Raw genomic sequence first — 24,421 nt, forward strand, 5'->3', positions numbered from 1 at the left:
GAAGGTCCAAGGTATACAGTAAACCTGAAGTGAAGCATCGGAATCTACAACTGGACTCACAGGAGAGGTTCAAATCATACAAAGTTAGAGTGTCACTCCGCTTGTACTTAAGTCTGGATTGTGCCTTTTGTATTAAATTCGGATGCAATTTCTGTGTTTCATCGTCAATAAGAAGCTCCAAGGGATACAGTAAACCTGAAGTGAAGCATCGGAATCTAAAACTGGACTCACAGGAGAAGTTCAAATCATAGAAAATTAGAGTGTCAGTCCTCTTGTACTTAAGTCGGCATTGTGCCATTTGTATTAAAAATCGGATGCAATTTCTGTTTTTCATCGTCAATAAGAAGGCCCAAGGTATACAGTAAACCTGAAGTGAAGCATTGGAAACTAAAACTGGACTCACAGGAGAGGTTCAAATAATAGAAAGTTAGAGTGTCAGTCCTCTTGTACTTAAGTCGGCATTGTGCCTTTTGTATTAAATTGGGATGCAATTTCTGTGTTTCATCGTCAATACGAAGGTCCAAAGTATACAGTAAACCTGAAGTGAAGCATCGGAATCTATAACTGGACTCACAGGAGAGGTTCAAATCATAGAAAGTTAGAGTGTCAGTCCTCTTGTACTTAAGTCGGCATTGGGCCTTTTGTATTAAGTTCGGATGCAATTTCTGTGTTTCATCGTCAATAAGAAGGTCCAAGGGATACAGTAAACCTGAAGTGAAGCATAGGAATCTAAAACTGGACTCACAGGACAGGTTCAAATCATAGAAAGTTAGAGTGTCAGTCCTCTTGTACTTAAGTCGGCATTGTGCCTTTTGTATTAAATTCGGATGCAATTTCTGTGTTTCATCGTCAATAAGAAGGTCCAAGGGATGCAGTAAACCTGAAGTGAAACATCGGAATCTAAAACTGAACACACAGGAGAGGTTCAAATCATAGAAAGTTAGAGTGTCAGTCCTCTTGTACTTAAGTCGGCATTGTGCCTTTTGTATTAAATTGGGATGCAATATCTGTGTTTCATCGACAATAAGAAGGTCCAAGGTATACAGTAAACCTGAAGTGAAGTATCGGAATCAAAAACTGGACTCACAGGAGAGGTTCAAATCATAGAAAGTTAGAGTGTCACTCCGCTTGTACTTAAGTGTGGATTGTGCCTTTTGTATTAAATACGGATACAATTTCTGTGTTTCATCGTCAATAAGAAGCTCCAAGGGATACAGTAAACCTGAAGTGAAGCATCGGAATCTAAAACTGGACTCACAGGAGAAGTTCAAATCATAGAAAGTTAGAGTGTCAGTCCTCTTGTACTTAAGTCGGCATTGTGCCATTTGTATTAAATTCGGATGCAATGTCTGTTTTTCATCGTCAATAAGAAGGTCCAAAGTATACAGTAAACCTGAAGTGAAGCATCACAATCTAAAACAGCACCTACAGGAGAGGTTCAACACATAGAAAGTTAGAGTGTCAGTGCTCTTGTACTTAAGTCGGCATTGTGCCTTTTGTAAAAAATTCGGATGCAATTTCTGTGGTTCATCGTCAATAAGAAGGTCCAAAGTATACAGTAAACCTGAAGTGAAACATCGGAATCCGTAACTGGACTCACAGGAGAGGTCGAGATCATTGAATGTTAGAGTGTCAGTCCTCTTGTACTTAAGTCGGCATTGTGCCATTTGTATTATATTCGGATGCAATTTCTGTGTTTCATCGTCAATAAGAAGGTCCAAGGTATACAGTAAACCTGAAGTGAAGCATCGGAAACTATAACTGGACTCACAGGAGAGCTTCAAATCATAGAAAGTAAGAGTGTCAGTCCTCTTGACTTAAGTCAGCATTGTGCCTTTTGTATTAAATTCGGATGCAATTTCTGTGTTTCATCGTCAATAAGAAGGACCAAGGGATACAGTAAACCTGAAGTGAAGCATCGGATACTAAAACTGGACTCACAGGAGAGGTGCAAATCATACAAAGTTAGAGTGTCAGTGCTCTTGTACTTTAGTCGGCAGTGTGCCTTTTGTAATAAACTCAGATGCAATTTCTGTGCTTCATCGTCAATAGGAAGGTCCAAGGTACACAGTAAACCTGAAGTGAAACATCGGAATCCGTAACTGGACTCACAGGAGAGGTTCAAATCATAGAAAGTTAGAGTGTCAGTCCTCTTGTAGTTAAGTCGGGATTGTGCATTTTGTATTAAATTCGGATGCAATTTTGTGTTTCATCGTCAATAAGAAGGTCCAAGGGATACAGTAAACTTGAAGTGAAGCATCGGAATCTATAACTGGACTCACAGGAGAGGTTCAAATCATAGAAAGTTAGAGTGTCAGTCCTCTTGTACTTAAGTCGGCATTGTGCCTTTTGTATTACATTCGGATGCAATTTCTGTGGTTCATCGTCAATAAGAAGGTCCAAAGTATACAGTAAACCTGAAGTGAAACATCGGAATCCGTAACTGGACTCACAGGAGAGGTCCAAATCATTGAAAGTTAGAGTGTCCGTCCTCTTGTATTTAAGTCGGCATTGGGCCATTTGTATTATATTCGGATGCAATTTCTGTGTTTTATCGTCAATAAGAAGGTCCAAGGGAAGCAGTAAACCTGAAGTGAAACATCGGAATCTAAAACTGGACTCACAGGAGAGGTAGAAATCATAGAAAGTTAGAGTGTCAGTCCTCTTGTACTTACGTCGGCATTGTGCCTTTTGTAATAAATTCGGATGTAATTTCTGTGCTTCATCGTCAAAAAGAACGTCCAAGGTATACAGTAAACCAGATGTGTAGCATCGGAATCTAAAACTGGACTCACAGGAGAGGTCCAAATCCTAGAAAGTTAGAGTTTCAGTCCTCTTGTACTTATGTCGAGATTCTGCCTTTTGTATTAAATTCGGATGCAATTTCTGTGTTTCATCGTCAATAAGAAGGTCCAAGGTATACAGTAAACCTGAAGTGAAGCATCGGAATCTAAAACTGGACTCACAGGAGAGGTTCAAATCATAGAAAGTTAGAGTGTCACTCCGCTTGTACTTAAGTCTGGATTGTGCCTTTTATATTAAATTCGGATGCAATTTCTGTGTTTCATCGTCAATAAGAAGCTCCAAGGGATACAGTAAACCTGAAGTGAAACATCGGAATCCGTAACTGGACTCACAGGAGAGGTTCAAATCATAGAAAGTTAGAGTGTCAGTCCTCTTGTACTTATGTTGGCATTGTGCCATTTGTATTAAATTCGGATGCAATTTCTGTGTTTCATCGTCAATAAGAAGGACAAAGGGAAACAGAAAAACCTGAGGTGAAGCATAGGAAACTAAAACTGGACACACGGGAGAGGTTGAAATAATAGAAAGTTAGAGTGTCAGTCCTCTTGTACTTACGTCGGCATTGTGCCTTTTGTAATAAATTCAGATGCAATTTCTGTGCTTCATCGTCAAAAAGAAGGTCCAAGGTATACAGTAAACCTGATGTGAAGCACCGGAATCTAAAACTGGACTCAAAGGAGAGGTCCAAATCATAGAAAGATAGGGTGTTAGTCCTCTTGTACTTAAGTCGGCATTGTGCCTTTTGTATTAAATTCGGATGCAATTTCTGTGTTTCATCGTCAATAAGAAGGTCGAAGGGAAACAGTAAACCTGAAGTGAGGCATCGGAATCTAAAACAGGACCTACAGGAGAGGTTCAAATCATAGAAAGTTAGAGTGTCAGTCCTCTTGTACTTAAGTCGGCATTGGGCCTTTTGTATTAAGTTCGGATGCAATTTCTGTGTTTCATCGTCAATAAGAAGGTCCAAGGGATACAGTAAACCTGAAGTGAAGCATAGGAATCTAAAACTGGACTCACAGGACAGGTACAAATCATAGAAAGTTAGAGTGTCAGTCCTCTTGTACTTAAGTCGGCATTGTGCCTTTTGTATTAAATTCGGATGCAATTTCTGTGTTTCATCGTCAATAAGAAGGTCCAAGGGATGCAGTAAACCTGAAGTGAAGCATCGGAATCTAAAACTGAACACACAGGAGAGGTTCAAATCATAGAGAGTTAGAGTGTCAGTCCTCTTGTACTTAAGTCGGCATTGTGCCTTTTGTATTAAATTGGGATGCAATATCTGTGTTTCATCGACAATAAGAAGGTCCAAGGTATACAGTAAACCTGAAGTGAAGCATCGGAATCTAAAACTGGACTCACAGGAGAGGTTCAAATCATAGAAAGTTAGAGTGTCAGTCCTCTTGTACTTAAGTCGGCATTGTGCCTTTTGTATTAAATTCGGATGCAATTTCTGTGTTCCATCGTCAATAAGAAGGTCCAAGAGATACACTAAACCTGCTGTGATGCATCGGAATCTAAAACTGGACTCACAGGAGAGGTTCAAATAATAGAATGTTAGAGTGTCAGTCCTCTTGTACTTAAGTCGGTATTGTGCCTTTTGTATTAATTTCGGATGCAATGTCTGTTTTTCATCGTCAATAAGAAGGTCCAAAGTATACAGTAAACCTGAAGTGAAGCATCAGAATCTAAAACAGGACCTACAGGAGAGGTTCAAATCATAGAAAGTTAGAGTGTCAGTGCTCTTGTACTTAAGTCGGCATTGTGCCTTTTGTAAAAAATTCGGATGCAATTTCTGTGGTTCATCGTCAATAAGAAGGTCCAAAGTATACAGTAAACCTGAAGTGAAACATCGGAATCCTTAACTGGACTCACAGGAGAGGTCCAAATCATTGAATGTTAGAGTGTCAGTCCTCTTGTATTTAAGTCGGCATTGTGCCATTTGTATTATATTCGGATGCAATTTCTGTGTTTCATCGTCAATAAGAAGGTCCAAGGTATACAGTAAACCTGATGTGAAGCATCGGAATCTATAACTGGACTCACAGGAGAGCTTCAAATCATAGAAAGTTAGAGTGTCAGTCCTCTTGACTTAAGTCAGCATTGTGCCTTTTGTATTAAATTCGGATGCAATTTCTGTGTTTCATCGTCAATAAGAAGGACCAAGGGATACAGTAAACCTGAAGTGAAGCATCGGATACTAAAACTGGACTCACAGGAGAGGTTAAAATCATACAAAGTTAGAGTGTCAGTCCTCTTGTACTTAAGTCGGCATTGTGCCTTTTGTATTAAATTGGGATGCAATTTCTGTGTTTCATCGTCAATACGAAGGTCCAAAGTATACAGTAAACCTGAAGTGAAGCATCGGAATCTATAACTGGACTCACAGGAGAGGTTCAAATCATAGAAAGTTAGAGTGTCAGTCCTCTTGTACTTAAGTCGGCATTGGGCCTTTTGTATTAAGTTCGGATGCAATTTCTGTGTTTCATCGTCAATAAGAAGGTCCAAGGTATACGGTAAACCTAAAGTGAAGCATCGGTATCTAAAACTGGACCCACAGGAGAGGTTCAAATCATAGAAAGTTAGAGTGTCAGTCCTCTTGTACTTAAGTCGGCATTGTGCCGTTTGTATTAAATTCGCATGCAATTTCTGTGTTTCATCGTCAATAAGACGGTCCATGGGATACAGTAAACCTGCAGTTAAGCATCGGAATCTAAAACTGGACTCAGAGGAGAGGTTCAAATCATAGAAAGTTTGAGTGTCAGTCCTGTTGTACTTAAGTCGGCATTGTTCCATTTGTATTATATTCGGATGCAATTTCTGTGTTTCATCGTCAATAAGAAGGTCCGAGGTATACGGTAAACCTAAAGTGAAGCATCGGTATCTAAAACTGGACCCACAGGAGAGGTTCAAATCATAGAATGTTAGAGTTTCAGTCGTCTTGTACTTAAGTCAGCATTGTGCCTTTTGTATTAAAATCGAATACAATTTCTGTGTTTCATCGTCAATATAAATGGTCCAAGGGATACAGTAAACCCGCAGTGAAGCATCGGAATCTAAAACTGGACTCCCAGGAGAGGTTCAAATCATAGAAAGTTAGAGTGTCAGTCCTGTTGTACTTTAGTCGGCATTGTGCCTTTTGTATTAAATTCGGATACAATTTCTGTGTTTCATCGTCAATAAGAAGGTACAAGGTATACAGTAAACCTGAAGTGAAGCATCGGAATCTAAAATTGGTCTCACTGGAGAGGTTCAAATCATAGAAAGTTAGAGTGTCAGTCCTCTTGTACTTAAGTCGGCATTGTGCCATTTGTATTAAATTCGGAAGCAATTTCTGTGTTTCATCGTCAATTAGAAGGTCCAAGGGATACAGTAAACCTGCAGTGAAGCATCGGAATCTAAAACTGGACTCACAGGACAGGTTCAAATCATAGAAAGTTAGAGTGTTAGTCCTCTTGTACTTAAGTCAGCATTGTGCCATTTACATTAAATTAGGATGCAATATTTGTGTGTCATCGTCAATAGGAAGGTCCAAGGGAAACAGTAAACCTGAAGTGAAGCAACGGAATCTAAAACTGGACTCACAGGGGAGGTTCAAATCATAGAAAGTTAGAGTGTCAGTCCTCTTGTACTTGAGTCGGCATTGTGCCATTTGTATTAAATTCGGATGCAATTTCTGTGTTTCATCGTCAATAAGAAGGTCAAAGGTATATAGTAAACCTGAAGTGAAGCATCGGTATCTAGAACTGCACTCACAGGAGAGGTTCAAATCATAGAAACTTAGGGTGTCAGTCCTTTTGTACTTAAGTCGGGATTGTGCCATTTGTAATAAATTTGGATGCAAATTCTGTGGTTCATCGTCAATAAGAAGGTCCAAGGTATACAATAAACCTCAAGTGAAACATCGGAATCCGTAACTGGACCCACAGGAGAGGTCCGAATCATTGAAAGTTAGAGTGTCCGTCCTCCTGTACCTATGTTGGCATTGTGCCATTTGTATTAAATTCGGATGCAATTTCTGTGTTTCATCGTCAATAAGAAGGTCCAAGGTATACAGTAAACCTGAAGTGAAGCATCGGAATCTAAAGCAGGACTCACAGGAGAGGTTCAAATCATAGAAATTTAGGGTGTCAGTCCTCTTGTACTTAAGTCGGCATTGTGCGTTTTGTATTAAAATCGGATGCAATTTCTGTGTTTCATCGTCAATAAGAAGGTCCAAGGGATACAGTAAACCTGCAATGAAGCATCGGAATCTGAAACTGGACTCACAGGAGAGGTTCGAATCATAGTAAGTTAGAGTGTCAGTCCTGATGTACTTAAGTCGGCATTGTGCCTTTTGTATTACATTCGGATGCAATTTCTGTGTTTCATCGTCAATACGAAGGTCCAAGGGATACAGTAAACCTGAAGTGAAGCATCGGAATCTGAAACTGGACTCACAGGAGAGGTTCAAATCATAGAAAGCTAGAGTGTCAGTCCTCCTGTACTTAAGTCGGCATTGTACTATTTGTATTAAATTCGGACGCAATTTCTGTGTTTCATCATCAATAAGAAGGTCCAAGGTATACAGTAAACCAGAAGTGAAGCATCGGAATCTAAAACTGGACTCACAGGAGAGGTTCAAATCATAGAAAGTTAGAGTGTCAGTCCTCTTGAAAATAAGTCGGCATTGTGCCATTTGTATTAAATTCGGATGCAGTTTCTGTGTTTCATCGTCAATAAGAAGGTCCAAGGTATACAGTAAACCTGAAGTGAAGCTTCGGAATCTAAAACAGGACTCACAGGAGAGGTTCAAATCATAGAAAGTTAGAGTGTCAGTCCTCTTGTACTTAAGTCGGCATTGTGCGTTTTGTATTAAATTCGGATGCAATTTCTGTGTTTCATCGTCAGTAAGAAGGACCAAGGGATACAGCAAACCTGAAGCGAAGCTTCGGAATCTAAAACTGGACTCACAGGAGACGTTCAAATCATAGAAAGTTAGAGTGTCATTCCCCTTGTAGTTATGTCGGCATTGTGCCTTTTGTATTCTATTAGGATGCAATTTCTGTGTTTCATCGTCAATAACAAAGTCCAAGCGATACAGTAAACCTGTAGTGAGGCATCGGAATCTAAAACAGGACTCACAGGAGAGGTTCAAATCATAGAAAAGTAGAGTGTCAGTCCTGTTGTACTTATGTCGGCATTGTGCCTTTTGTATTAAATTCGCATGCAGTTTCTGTGTTTCATCGTCAATAAGAAGGTCGAAGGGATACAGTAAACCTGAAGTGAAGCATCGGAATCTAAAACTGGACTCACAGGACAGGTTCAAATCATACAAAGTTAGAGTGTTAGTCCTCTTGTACTTATGTCGGCATTCTGCCTTTTGTATTAAATTAGGATGCAATATCTGTGTTTCATCGTCAACAAGGAGGTCCAAGGGAAACAGTAAACCTGAAGTGAAGCATCGGAATCTAAAACTGGACTCACAGGGGAGGTTCAAATCATAGAAAGTTAGAGTGTCAGTCCTCTTGTACTTGAGTCGGCATTGTGCCTTTTGTATTAAATTCGGATGCAATTTCTGTGTTTCATCGTCAATAAGAAGGTCCAAGGTATACGGTAAACCTAAAGTGAAGCATCGGTATCTAAAACTGGACCCACAGGAGAGGTTCAAATCATAGAAAGTTAGAGTGTCAGTCCTCTTGTACTTAAGTCGGCATTGTGCCGTTTGTATTAAATTCGGATGCAATTTCTGTGTTTCATCGTCAATAAGACGGTCCATGGGATACAGTAAACCTGCAGTTAAGCATCGGAATCTAAAACTGGACTCAGAGGAGAGGTTCAAATCATAGAAAGTTTGAGTGTCAGTCCTGTTGTACTTAAGTCGGCATTGTGACTTTTGTATTAACTTCGGATGCAATTTCTGTGTTTCATCGTCAATAACAAGGTCCAAGGGATACAGTAAACCTGAAGTGAAGCATCGGAATCTAAAACTGGACTCACAAGAGAGGTTCAAATCATAGAAAGTTAGAGTGTCATTCCTCTTGTACTTAAGTCGGCATTGTGCAATTTGTATTAAATTCGGATGCAATTTCTGTGTTTCATCGTCAATAAGAAGGTCCAAGGTATACAGTAAACCTGAAGTGAAGCATCGGTATCTAAAACTGGACTCACAGGAGAGGTTCAAATCATAGAAAATTAGAGTGTCAGTCCTCTTGTACATAAGTCGGCATTGTGCCTTTTGTATTAAATTCGGATGCAATTTCTGTGTTTCATCGTCAATAAGAAGGTCCAATGTATACAGTAAACCTGAAGTGAAGCATTGGAATCTAAAACAGGACTCACAGGAGAGGTTCAAATCATAGAAAGTTAGAGTGTCAGTGCTCTTGTACTTAAGTCGGCATTGTGCCTTTTGTAATAAATTCGGATGCAATTTCTGTGGTTCATCGTCAATAAGAACGTCCAAGGTGTACAGTAAATCTGAAGTGAAACATCGAAATCCGTAACTGGACTCACAGGAGATGTCCAAATCATTGAAAGTTAGAGTGTCCGTCCTCTTGTACTTAAGTCGGCATTGTGCCATTTGTATTATATTCGGATGCAATTTCTGTGTTTCATCGTCAATAAGAAGGTCCAAGGTATACGGTAAACCTAAAGTGAAGCATCGGTATCTAAAACTGGACCCACAGGAGAGGTTCAAATCATAGAAAGTTAGAGTGTCAGTCCTCTTGTACTTAAGTCGGCATTGTGCCGTTTGTATTAATTTCGCATGCAATTTCTGTGTTTCATCGTCAATAAGACGGTCCATGGGATACAGTAAACCTGCAGTTAAGCATCGGAATCAAAAACTGGACTCAGAGGAGAGGTTCAAATCATAGAAAGTTTGACTGTCAGTCCTGTTGTACTTAAGTCGGCATTGTGACTTTTGTATTAACTTCGGATGCAATTTATGAGTTTCATCGTCAATAACAAGGTCCAAGGGATACAGTAAACCTGAAGTGAAGCATCGGAATCTAAAACTGGACTCACAAGAGATGTTCAAATCATAGAAAGTTAGAGTGTCAGTGCTCTTGTACTTAAGTCGGCATTGTGCCTTTTGTAATAAATTCGGATGCAATTTCAGTGGTTCATCGTCAATAAGAAGGTCCAAGGTATACAGTAAATCTGAAGTGAAACATCGAAATCCGTAACTGGACTCACAGGAGATGTCCAAATCATTGAAAGTTAGAGTGTCCGTCCTCTTGTACTTAAGTCGGCATTGTTCCATTTGTATTATATTCGGATGCAATTTCTGTGTTTCATCGTCAATAAGAAGGTCCAAGGTATACGGTAAACCTAAAGTGAAGCATCGGTATCTAAAACTGGACCCACAGGAGAGGTTCAAATCATAGAATGTTAGAGTTTCAGTCGTCTTGTACTTAAGTCAGCATTGTGCCTTTTGTATTAAAATCGGATACAATTTCTGTGTTTCATCGTCAATATAAATGGTCCAAGGGATACAGTAAACCCGCAGTGAAGCATCGGAATCTAAAACTGGACTCCCAGGAGAGGTTCAAATCATAGAAAGTTAGAGTGTCAGTCCTGTTGTACTTTAGTCGGCATTGTGCCTTTTGTATTAAATTCGGATACAATTTCTGTGTTTCATCGTCAATAAGAAGGTACAAGGTATACAGTAAACCTGAAGTGAAGCATCGGAATATAAAATTGGTCTCACTGGAGAGGTTCAAATCATAGAAAGTTAGAGTGTCAGTCCTCTTGTACTTAAGTCGGCATTGTGCCATTTGTATTAAATTCGGAAGCAATTTCTGTGTTTCATCGTCAATTAGAAGGTCCAAGGGATACAGTAAACCTGCAGTGAAGCATCGGAATCTAAAACTGGACTCACAGGACAGGTTCAAATCATAGAAAGTTAGAGTGTTAGTCCTCTTGTACTTAAGTCAGCATTGTGCCATTTGCATTAAATTAGGATGCAATATTTGAGTGTCATCGTCAATAGGAAGGTCCAAGGGAAACAGTAACCTGAAGTGAAGCAACGGAATCTAAAACTGGACTCACAGGGGAGGTTCAAATCATAGAAAGTTAGAGTGTCAGTCCTCTTGTACTTGAGTCGGCATTGTGCCATTTGTATTACATTCGGATGCAATTTCTGTGTTTCATCGTCAATAAGAAGGTCAAAGGTATATAGTAAACCTCAAGTGAAGCATCGGTATCTAGAACTGCACTCACAGGAGAGGTTCAAATCATAGAAACTTAGGGTGTCAGTCCTTTTGTACTTAAGTCGGCATTGTGGCTTTTGTATTAAATTCGGATGCAATTTCTGTGTTTCATCGTCATTAAGAAGGTCCAAGGGATACAGTAAACCTGAAGTGAAGCATCGGAATCTAAAACTGGACTCACGGGAGAGGTTCAAATCATAGAAAGTTAGAGTGTCAGTCCTCTTGTACTTAAGTCGGCATTGTGCCATTTGTATTAAATTCGGATGCAATTTCTGTGTTTCATCGTCAGTAAGACGGTCCAAGGTGTACAGTAAACCTGAAGTGAAGCATCGGAATCTAAAACTGGGCTCACAGGAGAGGTTCAAATCATTGAAAGTTAGAGTGTCAGTCCACTTGTACTTAAGTCGGGATTGTGCCATTTGTAATAAATTTGGATGCAAATTCTGTGGTTCATCGTCAATAAGAAGGTCCAAGGTATACAATAAACCTCAAGTGAAACATCGGAATCCGTAACTGGACCCACAGGAGAGGTCCGAATCATTGAAAGTTAGAGTGTCCGTCCTCTTGTACTTAAGTCGGCATTGTGCCTTTTGTATTAAATTCGGATGCAATTTCTGTGTTTCATCGTCAATAAGAAGGTCCAAGGGAAGCAGTAAACCTAAAGTGAAACATCTGAATGTAAAACTGGACTCACAGGAGAGGTTCAAATCATAGAAAGTTAGAGTGTCAGTACTCTTGTACTTAAGTTGGCATTGTGCCTTTTGTATTAAATTCGGGTGCAATTTCTGCGTTTAATCGTCAATAAGAAGGTCCAAGGTATACAGTAAACCTGAAGTGAAACATCGGAATCTAAAACTGGACTCACAGGAGAGGTTCAAATCATAGAAAGTTAGAGTGTCAGTCTTCTTGTACTTATGTTGGCATTGTGCCTTTTGTATGAAATTTGGATGCAATTTCTGTGTTTCATCGTCAATAAGAAGGTCCAAGAGATACAGTAAACCTGAAGTGAAGCATCGGAATCGCAAACTGGACTCACAGGAGAGGTTCAAATCATAGGAAGTTAGAGTGTCAGTCCTCTTGTACTTAAGTCGGCATTGTGCCATTTGTATTAAATTCGGATGCAATTTCTGTGTTTCATCGTCAATAAGAAGGTCCAAGGTATACAGTAAACCTGAAGTGAAGCATCGGAATCTAAAACTGGACTCACAGGAGAGGTTCAAATAATAGAAAGTTAGAGTGTCAGTCCTCTTGTACTTAAGTCGGCATTGTGACTTTTGTATTAAATTAGGATGCACTTTATGTGTTTCATCGTCAATAAGAAAGTCCAAGAGATACAGTAAACATGCTGTGGTGCTTCGGAATCTAAAACTGGACTCACAGGAGAGGTTCAAATCATAGATAGTTCGAGTGTCAGTTCGTCAATAAGAAGGTCCAAAGTATACAGTAAACCTGAAGTGAAACATCGGAATCCGTAACTGGACTCACAGGAGGCGTCCAAATCATTGAAAGTTAGAGTGTCCGTCCTCTTGTACTTAAGTCGGCATTGTGCCATTTGTATTATATTCGGATGCATTTCTGTGTTTCATCGTCAATAAGAAGGTCCAAGGTATACAGTAAACCTGAAGTGAAGCATCGGAATCTAAAACAGGACTCACAGGAGAGGTTCAAATCATAGAAAGTTATAGTGTCAGTGCTCTTGTACTTAAGTCGGCATTGCGCCTTTTGTAATAAATTCGGATGCAATTTCTGTGGTTCTTCGTCAATGAGAAGGTTCAAAGTATACAGTAAACCTGAAGTGAAACATCGGAATCCGTAACTGGACTCACAGGAGAGGTCCAAATCATTGAAAGTTAGAGTATCCGTCCTCTTGAACTTAAGTCGGCATTGTGACATTTGTATTATATTCGGATGCAATTTCTGTGTTTCATCGTCAATAAGAAGGTCCAAGGTATACAGTAAACCTGAAGTGAAGCATCGGAATCTATAACTGGACTCAGAGGAGAGGTTCAAATCATAGAAAGTTAGAGTGTCCGTCCTCTTGTACTTAAGTCGGCATTGTGCCATTTGTATTATATTCGGATGCAATTTCTGTTTTTCATCGTCAATAAGAAGGTCCAAGGGAGGCAGTAAACCTGAAGTGAAACATCGGAATCTAAAACTGGACTCACAGGAGAGGTTCAAATCATAGAAAGTTAGAGTGTCAGTCCTCTTGTACTTAAGTCGGCATTGTGCTTTTGTATTAAATTCAGATGCAATTTCTGTGTTTCATCGTCAATAAGAAGGTCCAAGGAGTACAGTAAAGCTGAAGTGATGCATCGGAACCTAAAACTGGACTCACAGGAGAGGTTCAAATCATAGAAAGTTAGAGTGTCAGTCCTCTTGTACTTATGTCGGCATTGTGCCATTTGTATTAAATTCGGATGCAATTTCTGTGTTTCATCGTAAAAGAAGGTCCAAAGGAAGCAGTAAACCTAAAGTGAAACATCGGAATCTAAAACTGGACTCACAGGAGAGGTTCAAATCATAGAAAGTTAGAGTGTCAGTCCTCTTGTACTTATGTCGGCATTGTGCCTTTTGTATTAAATTCGGATGCAATTTCTGCGTTTCATCGCCAATAAGCAGGTCCAAGGTATACAGTAAACCTGAAGTGAAGCATCGGAATCTAAAACTGGACTCACAGGAGAGGTTCAAATCATAGAAAGTTAGAGTGTCAGTCCTCTTGTACTTAAGTCGGCATTGTGCCTTTTGTATTAAATTCGGATGCAATTTCTGTGTTTCATCGTCAATAAGAAGGTCCAAGAGATAGAGTAAACCTGCTGCGATGCTTCGGAATCTAAAACTGGACTCACAGGAGAGGTTCAAATCATAGATAGTTAGAGTGTCAGTTCGTCAATAAGAAGGTCCAAAGTATACAGTAAACCTGAAGTGAAACATCGGAACCCGTAACTGGACTCACAGGAGAGGTCCAAATCATTGAAAGTTAGAGTGTCCGTCCTCTTGTACTTAAGTCTGAATTGTGCCATTTGTATTATATTCGCATGCAATTTCCGTGTTTCATCGTCAATAAGAAGGTCCAAGGTATACAGTAAACCTGAAGTGAAGCATCGGAATCTAAAACAGGACTCACAGGAGAGGTTCAAATCATAGAAAGTTAGAGTGTCAGTGCTCTTGTACTTAAGTCGGCATTGCGCCTTTTGTAATAAATTCGGATGCAATTTCTGTGGTTCTTCGTTAATAAGAAGGTCCAAAGTATACAGTAAACCTGAAGTGAAACATCGGAATCCGTAACTGGACTCACAGGAGAGGTCCGAATCATTGAAAGTTAGAGTGTCCGTCCTCTTGTACTTAAGTCGGCATTGTGCCTTTTGTATTAAATTCGGATGCAATTTCTGTGTTTCATCGTCAATAAGAAGGACCAAGGGATACAGTAAACCTGAAGTGAAGCATCGGAAACTAAAACTGGACTCACGGGAGAGGTTGAAGTCAAAGAAAGTTAGAGTGTCAATCCTCTTGTACTTAAGTCGGCATTGTGATTTTTGTATCACATTCGGATGAAATTTCTGGTTTTCATCGTCAATAAGAAGGTCCAAGGTATACAGTAAACCTGAAGTGAAGCATCGGAATCTACAACTGGACTCACAGGAGAGGTTCAAATCATACAAAGTAAGAGTGTCACTCCGCTTGTACTTAAGTCTGGATTGTGCCTTTTGTATTAAATTCGGATGCAATTTCTGTGTTTCATCGTCAATAAGAAGCTCCAAGGGATACAGTAAACCTGAAGTGAAGCATCGGAATCTAAAACTGGACTCACAGGAGAAGTTCAAATCATAGAAAATTAGAGTGTAAGTCCTCTTGTACTTAAGTCGGCATTGTGCCATTTGTATTAAAAATCGGATGCAATTTCTGTTTTTCATCGTCAATAAGAAGGCCCAAGGTATACAGTAAACCTGAAGTGAAGCATTGGAAACTAAAACTGGACTCACAGGAGAGGTTCAAATAATAGAAAGTTAGAGTGTCAGTCCTCTTGTACTTAAGTCGGCATTGTGCCTTTTGTATTAAATTGGGATGCAATTTCTGTGTTTCATCGTCAATACGAAGGTCCAAAGTATACAGTAAACCTGAAGTGAAGCATCGGAATCTATAACTGGACTCACAGGAGAGGTTCAAATCATAGAAAGTTAGAGTGTCAGTCCTCTTGTACTTAAGTCGGCATTGGGCCTTTTGTATTAAGTTCGGATGCAATTTCTGTGTTTCATCGTCAATAAGAAGGTCCAAGAGATGCAGTAAACCTGCTGTGATGCATCAGAATCTAAAACTGGACTCACAATAGAGGTTCAAATCATAGAAAGTTAGAGTGTCAGTCCTCTTGCACTTAAGTCGGCATTGTGCGTTTCGTATTAAATTCGGATGCAATTTCTGTGTTTCATCGTCAATAAGAAGGTCCAAGGGAAGCAGTAAACCTGAGGTGAAACATCGGAATCTAAAACTGAACACAAAGGAGAGGTTCAAATCATAGAAAGTTAGAGTGTCAGTCCTCTTGTACTTAAGTCGGCATTGTGCATTTTTTGTATTAAATTGGGATGCAATATCTGTGTTTCATCGTCAATAAGAAGGTCCAAGGTATACAGTAAACCTGAAGTGAAGCATCGGAATCTAAAACTGGACTCACATGAGAGGTTCAAATCATAGAAAGTTAGAGTGTCAGTCCTCTTGTACTTAAGTCGGCATTGTGCCTTTTGTATTAAATTCGGATGCAATTTCTGTGTTTCATCGTCAATAAGAAGGTCCAAGAGATACAGTAAACCTGCTGTGATGCATCAGAATCTAAAACTGGACTCACAATAGAGGTTCAAATCATAGATAGTTAGAGTGACAGTCCTGTTGCATTTAAGTCGGCATTGTGCTTTTGTATTAAATTTGGATGCAATTTCTGTGTTTCATCGTCAATAAGAAGGTCGAAGGGAAACAGGAAACCTGAAGTGAGGCATCGGAATCTAAAACTGGACTCACAGGTGAGGTTCAAATCATAGAATGTTAGAGTTTCAGTCCTCTAGTACTTATGTCGAGATTGTGCCTTTTGTATTAAATTCGGATGCAATTTCTGTGTTTCATCGTCAATAAGAAGGTCCAAGGTATACAGTAAACCTGAAGTGAAGCATCGGAATGAAAAACTGGACTCACAGGAGAGGTTCAAATCATAGAAAGTTAGAGTGTCACTCCGCTTGTACTTAAGTCTGGATTGTGCCTTTTGTATTAAATACGGATGCAATTTCTGTGTTTCATCGTCAATAAGAAGCTCCAAGGGATACAGTAAACCTGAAGTGAAGCATCGGAATCTAAAACTGGACTCACAGGAGAAGTTCAAATCATAGAAAGTTAGAGTGTCAGTCCTCTTGTTCTTAAGTCGGTATTGTGCCATTTGTATTAAATTCGGATGCAATTTCTGTTTTTCATCGTCAATAAGAAGGTCCAACGTATACAGTAAACCTGAAGTGAAGCCTCGGATACTAAAACTGGACTCACGGGAGTGGTTCAAATCATACAAAGTTAGAGTGTCAGTGCTCTTGTACTTGAGTCGGCATTGTGCCTTTTGTAATAAACTCGGATGCAATTTCTGTGCTTCATCGTCAATAGGAAGGTCCAAGGTACACAGTAGACCTGAAGTGAAACATCGGAATCCGTAACTGGACTCACAGGAGAGGTTCAAATCATAGAAAGTTAGAGTGTCAGTCCTCTTGTACTTATGTCGGCATTGTGCCTTTTGTATTAAATTCGGATGCAATTTCTGTGTTTCATCGTCAATAAGAAGGACAAAGGGATACAGTAAACCTGAAGTGAAGCATCGGAAACTAAAACTGGACACACGGGAGAGGTTGAAATCATAGAAAGTTAGAGTGTCAGTCCTCTTGTACTTACGTCGGCATTGTGCCTTTTGTAATAAATTCGGATGCAATATCTGTGCTTCATCGTCCAAAAAAAAGGTCCAAGGTATACAGTAAACCTGATGTGAAGCATCGGAATCTAAAACCTTCATCAAAGGAGAGGTCCAAATCATAGAAAGATAGAGTGTCAGTCCTCTTGTAGTTATGTCGGCATTGTGCCTTTTGTATTAAATTCGGATGCTATTTCTGTGTTTCATCGTCAATAAGATGGTCGAAGGGAAACAGTAAACCTGAAGGGAGGCATCGGAATCTAAAACTGATCTCACAGGTGAGGTTGAAATCATAGAATGTTAGAGTTTCAGTCCTCTTGTACTTATGTCGAGATTGTGCCTTTTGTATTAAATTCGGATGCAATTTCTGTGTTTCATCGTCAATAAGAAGGTCCAAGGTATACAGTAAACCTGAAGTGAAGCATCGGAATCTAAAACTGGACTCACAGGAGAGGTTCAAATCATAGAAAGTTAGAGTGTCACTCCGCTTGTACTTAAGTCTGGATTGTGCCTTTTGTATTAAATTCGGATGCAATTTCTGTGTTTCATCGTCAATAAGAAGCTCCAAGGGATATAGTAAACCTGAAGTGAAGCATCGGAATCTAAAACTGGACTCACAGGAGAAGTTCAAATCATAGAAAATTAGAGTGTCAGTCCTCTTGTACTTAAGTCGGCATTGTGCCATTCGTATTAAAAATCGGATGCAATTTCTGTTTTTCATCGTCAATAAGAAGGTCCAAGGTATACAGTAAACCTGAAGCGAAGCATTGGAAACTAAAACTGGACTCACAGTAGAGGTTCAAATAATAGAAAGTTACAGTGTCAGTCCTCTTGTACTTAAGTCGGCATTGTGCCTTTTGTATTACATTGGGATGCAATTTCTGTGTTTCATCGTCAATACGAAGGTCCAAAGTATACAGTAAACCTGAAGTGAAGCATCGGAATCTATAACTGGACTCACAGGAGAGGTTCAAATCATAGAAAGTTAGAGTGTCAGTCCTCTTGTACTTAAGTCGGCATTGGGCCTTTTGTATTAAGTTCGGGTGCAATTTCTGTGTTTCATCGTCAATAAGAAGGTCCAAGGGATACAGTAAACCTGAAGTGAAGCATAGGAATCTAAAACTGGACTCACAGGACAGGTTCAAATCATAGAAAGTTAGAGTGTCAGTCCTCTTGCACTTAAGTCGGCATTGTGCCTTTCGTATTAAATTCGGATGCAATTTCTGTGTTTCATCGTCAATAAGAAGGTCCAAGGGAAGCAGTAAACCTGAGGTGAAACATCGGAATCTAAAACTGAACACAAAGGAGAGGTTCAAATCATAGAAAGTTAGACTGTCAGTCCTCTTGTACTTGAGTCGGCATTGTGCATTTTTTGTATTAAATTGGGATGCAATATCTGTGTTTCATCGTCAATAAGAAGGTCCAAGGTAAACAGTAAACCTGAAGTGAAGCATCGGAATCTAAAACTGGACTCACATGAGAGGTTCAAATCATAGAAAGTTAGAGTGTCAGTCCTCTTGTACTTAAGTCGGCATTGTGCCTTTTGTATTAAATTCGGATGCAATTTCTGTATTTCATCGTCAATAAGAAGGTCCAAGAGATACAGTAAACCTGCTGTGATGCATCAGAATCTAAAACTGGACTCACAATAGAGGTTCAAATCATAGATAGTTAGAGTGACAGTCCTGTTGCATTTAAGTCGGCATTGTGCTTTTGTATTAGATTCGGATGCAATTTCTGTGTTTCATCGTCAATAAGAAGGTCGAAGGGAAACAGGAAACCTGAAGTGAGGCATCGGAATCTAAAACTGGACTCACAGGTGAGGTTCAAATCATAGAATGTTAGAGTTTCAGTCCTCTAGTACTTATGTCGAGATTGTGCCTTTTGTATTAAATTCGGATGCAATTTCTGTGTTTCATCGTCAATAAGAAGGTCCAAGGTATACAGTAAACCTGAAGTGAAGCATCGGAATCAAAAACTGGACTCACAGGAGAGGTTCAAATCATAGACAGTTAGAGTGTCACTCCGCTTGTACTTAAGTCTGGATTGTGCCTTTTGTATTAAATACGGATGCAATTTCTGTGTTTCATCGTCAATAAGAAGCTCCAAGGGATACAGTAAACCTGAAGTGAAGCATCGGAATCTAAAACTGGACTCACAGGAGAAGTTCAAATCATAGAAAGTTAGAGTGTCAGTCCTCTTGTTCTTAAGTCGGTATTGTGCCATTTGTATTAAATTCGGATGCAATTTCTGTTTTTCATCGTCAATAAGAAGGTCCAAGGTATACAGTAAACCTGAAGTGATGCCTCGGATACTAAAACTGGACTCACGGGAGAGGTTCAAATCATACAAAGTTAGAGTGTCAGTGCTCTTGTACTTGAGTCGGCATTGTGCCTTTTGTAATAAACTCAGATGCAATTTCTGTGCTTCATCGTCAATAGGAAGGTCCAAGGTACACAGTAGACCTGAAGTGAAACATCGGAATCCGTAACTGGACTCACAGGAGAGGTTCAAATCATAGAAAGTTAGAGTGTCAGTCCTCTTGTACTTATGTCGGCATTGTGCCTTTTGTATTAAATTCGGATGCAATTTCTGTGTTTCATCGTCAATAAGAAGGACAAAGGGATACAGTAAACCTGAAGTGAAGCATCGGAAACTAAAACTGGACACACGGGAGAGGTTGAAATCATAGAAAGTTAGAGTGTCAGTCCTCTTGTACTTACGTCGGCATTGTGCCTTTTGTAATAAATTCGGATGCAATATCTATGCTTCATCGTCCAAAAAAAAGGTCCAAGGTATACAGTAAACCTGATGTGAAGCATCGGAATCTAAAACCTTACTCAAAGGAGAGGTCCAAATCATAGAAAGATAGAGTGTCAGTCCTCTTGTACTTAAGTCGGCATTGTGCCTTTTGTATTAAATTCGGATGCAATTTCTGTGTTTCTTCGTCAATAAGAAGGTCGAAGGGAAACAGTAAACATGAAGTGAGGCATCGGAATCTAAAACTGATCTCACAGGTGAGGTTCAAATCATAGAATGTTAGAGTTTCAGTCCTCTTGTACTTATGTCGAGATTGTGCCTTTTGTATTGAATTCGGATGCAATTTCTGTGTTTCATCGTCAATAAGAAGGTCCAAGGTATACAGTAAACCTGAAGTGAAGCATCGGAATCTACAACTGGACTCACAGGAGAGATTCAAATCATACAAAGTTAGAGTGTCACTCCGCTTGTACTTAAGTCTGGATTGTGCCTTTTGTATTAAATTCGGATGCAATTTCTGTGTTTCATCGTCAATAAGAAGCTCCAAGGGATACAGTAAACCTGAAGTGAAGCATCGGAATCTAAAACTGGACTCACAGGAGAAGTTCAAATCATAGAAAATTAGAGTGTCAGTCCTCTTGTACTTAAGTCGGCATTGTGCCATTTGTATTAAAAATCGGATGCAATTTCTGTTTTTCATCGTCAATAAGAAGGCCCAAGGTATACAGTAAACCTGAAGTGAAGCATTGGAAACTAAAACTGGACTCACAGGAGAGGTTCAAATAATAGAAAGTTAGAGTGTCAGTCCTCTTGTACTTAAGTCGGCATTGTGCCTTTTGTATTAAATTGGGATGCAATTTCTGTGTTTCATCGTCAATACGAAGGTCCAAAGTATACAGTAAACCTGAAGTGAAGCATCGGAATCTATAACTGGACTCACAGGAGAGGTTCAAATCATAGAAAGTTAGAGTGTCAGTCCTCTTGTACTTAAGTCGGCATTGGGCCTTTTGTATTAAGTTCGGATGCAATTTCTGTGTTTCATCGTCAATAAGAAGGTCCAAGGGATACAGTAAACCTGAAGTGAAGCATAGGAATCTAAAACTGGACTCACAGGACAGGTTCAAATCATAGAAAGTTAGAGTGTCAGTCCTCTTGTACTTAAGTCGGCATTGTGCCTTTTGTATTAAATTCGGATGCAATTTCTGTGTTTCATCGTCAATAAGAAGGTCCAAGGGATGCAGTAAACCTGAAGTGAAACATCGGAATCTAAAACTGAACACACAGGAGAGGTTCAAATCATAGAAAGTTAGAGTGTCAGTCCTCTTGTACTTAAGTCGGCATTGTGCCTTTTGTATTAAATTGGGATGCAATATCTGTGTTTCATCGACAATAAGAAGGTCCAAGGTATACAGTAAACCTGAAGTGAAGTATCGGAATCAAAAACTGGACTCACAGGAGAGGTTCAAATCATAGAAAGTTAGAGTGTCACTCCGCTTGTACTTAAGTGTGGATTGTGCCTTTTGTATTAAATACGGATGCAATTTCTGTGTTTCATCGTCAATAAGAAGCTCCAAGGGATACAGTAAACCTGAAGTGAAGCATCGGAATCTAAAACTGGACTCACAGCAGAAGTTCAAATCATAGAAAGTTAGAGTGTCAGTCCTCTTGTACTTAAGTCGGCATTGTGCCATTTGTATTAAATTCGGATGCAATGTCTGTTTTTCATCGTCAATAAGAAGGTCCAAAGTATACAGTAAACCTGAAGTGAAGCATCACAATCTAAAACAGGACCTACAGGAGAGGTTCAACACATAGAAAGTTAGAGTGTCAGTGCTCTTGTACTTAAGTCGGCATTGTGCCTTTTGTAAAAAATTCGGATGCAATTTCTGTGGTTCATCGTCAATAAGAAGGTCCAAAGTATACAGTAAACCTGAAGTGAAACATCGGAATCCGTAACTGGACTCACAGGAGAGGTCGAGATCATTGAATGTTAGAGTGTCAGTCCTCTTGTACTTAAGTCGGCATTGTGCCATTTGTATTATATTCGGATGCAATTTCTGTGTTTCATCGTCAATAAGAAGGTCCAAGGTATACAGTAAACCTGAAGTGAAGCATCGGAAACTATAACTGGACTCACAGGAGAGCTTCAAATCATAGAAAGTAAGAGTGTCACTCCTCTTGACTTAAGTCAGCATTGTGCCTTTTGTATTAAATTCGGATGCAATTTCTGTGTTTCATCGTCAATAAGAAGGACCAAGGGATACAGTAAACCTGAAGTGAAGCATCGGATACTAAAACTGGACTCACAGGAGAGGTGCAAATCATACAAAGTTAGAGTGTCAGTGCTCTTGTACTTTAGTCGGCAGTGTGCCTTTTGTAATAAACTCAGATGCAATTTCTGTGCTTCATCGTCAATAGGAAGGTCCAAGGTACACAGTAAACCTGAAGTGAAACATCGGAATCCGTAACTGGACTCACAGGAGAGGTTCAAATCATAGAAAGTTAGAGTGTCAGTCCTCTTGTAGTTAAGTCGGGATTGTGCATTTTGTATTAAATTCGGATGCAATTTTGTGTTTCATCGTCAATAAGAAGGTCCAAGGGATACAGTAAACTTGAAGTGAAGCATCAGAATCTAAAACTGGACTCACAATAGAGGTTCAAATCATAGATAGTTAGAGTGACAGTCCTGTTGCATTTAAGTCGGCATTGTGCTTTTGTATTAGATTCGGATGCAATTTCTGTGTTTCATCGTCAATAAGAAGGTCGAAGGGAAACAGGAAACCTGAAGTGAGGCATCGGAATCTAAAACTGGACTCACAGGTGAGGTTCAAATCATAGAATGTTAGAGTTTCAGTCCTCTAGTACTTATGTCGAGATTGTGCCTTTTGTATTAAATTCGGATGCAATTTCTGTGTTTCATCGTCAATAAGAAGGTCCAAGGTATACAGTAAACCTGAAGTGAAGCATCGGAATCAAAAACTGGACTCACAGGAGAGGTTCAAATCATAGACAGTTAGAGTGTCACTCCGCTTGTACTTAAGTCTGGATTGTGCCTTTTGTATTAAATACGGATGCAATTTCTGTGTTTCATCGTCAATAAGAAGCTCCAAGGGATACAGTAAACCTGAAGTGAAGCATCGGAATCTAAAACTGGACTCACAGGAGAAGTTCAAATCATAGAAAGTTAGAGTGTCAGTCCTCTTGTTCTTAAGTCGGTATTGTGCCATTTGTATTAAATTCGGATGCAATTTCTGTTTTTCATCGTCAATAAGAAGGTCCAAGGTATACAGTAAACCTGAAGTGATGCCTCGGATACTAAAACTGGACTCACGGGAGAGGTTCAAATCATACAAAGTTAGAGTGTCAGTGCTCTTGTACTTGAGTCGGCATTGTGCCTTTTGTAATAAACTCAGATGCAATTTCTGTGCTTCATCGTCAATAGGAAGGTCCAAGGTACACAGTAGACCTGAAGTGAAACATCGGAATCCGTAACTGGACTCACAGGAGAGGTTCAAATCATAGAAAGTTAGAGTGTCAGTCCTCTTGTACTTATGTCGGCATTGTGCCTTTTGTATTAAATTCGGATGCAATTTCTGTGTTTCATCGTCAATAAGAAGGACAAAGGGATACAGTAAACCTGAAGTGAAGCATCGGAAACTAAAACTGGACACACGGGAGAGGTTGAAATCATAGAAAGTTAGAGTGTCAGTCCTCTTGTACTTACGTCGGCATTGTGCCTTTTGTAATAAATTCGGATGCAATATCTATGCTTCATCGTCCAAAAAAAAGGTCCAAGGTATACAGTAAACCTGATGTGAAGCATCGGAATCTAAAACCTTACTCAAAGGAGAGGTCCAAATCATAGAAAGATAGAGTGTCAGTCCTCTTGTACTTAAGTCGGCATTGTGCCTTTTGTATTAAATTCGGATGCAATTTCTGTGTTTCTTCGTCAATAAGAAGGTCGAAGGGAAACAGTAAACATGAAGTGAGGCATCGGAATCTAAAACTGATCTCACAGGTGAGGTTCAAATCATAGAATGTTAGAGTTTCAGTCCTCTTGTACTTATGTCGAGATTGTGCCTTTTGTATTGAATTCGGATGCAATTTCTGTGTTTCATCGTCAATAAGAAGGTCCAAGGTATACAGTAAACCTGAAGTGAAGCATCGGAATCTACAACTGGACTCACAGGAGAGATTCAAATCATACAAAGTTAGAGTGTCACTCCGCTTGTACTTAAGTCTGGATTGTGCCTTTTGTATTAAATTCGGATGCAATTTCTGTGTTTCATCGTCAATAAGAAGCTCCAAGGGATACAGTAAACCTGAAGTGTAGCATCGGAATCTAAAACTGGACTCACAGGAGAAGTTCAAATCATAGAAAATTAGAGTGTCAGTCCTCTTGTACTTAAGTCGGCATTGTGCCATTTGTATTAAAAATCGGATGCAATTTCTGTTTTTCATCGTCAATAAGAAGGCCCAAGGTATACAGTAAACCTGAAGTGAAGCATTGGAAACTAAAACTGGACTCACAGGAGAGGTTCAAATAATAGAAAGTTAGAGTGTCAGTCCTCTTGTACTTAAGTCGGCATTGTGCCTTTTGTATTAAATTGGGATGCAATTTCTGTGTTTCATCGTCAATACGAAGGTCCAAAGTATACAGTAAACCTGAAGTGAAGCATCGGAATCTATAACTGGACTCACAGGAGAGGTTCAAATCATAGAAAGTTAGAGTGTC

Source organism: Schistocerca americana, chromosome 3 (assembly GCF_021461395.2).
Source record: "Schistocerca americana isolate TAMUIC-IGC-003095 chromosome 3, iqSchAmer2.1, whole genome shotgun sequence".
Classification (NCBI taxonomy): Eukaryota; Metazoa; Arthropoda; class Insecta; order Orthoptera; family Acrididae; genus Schistocerca; species Schistocerca americana.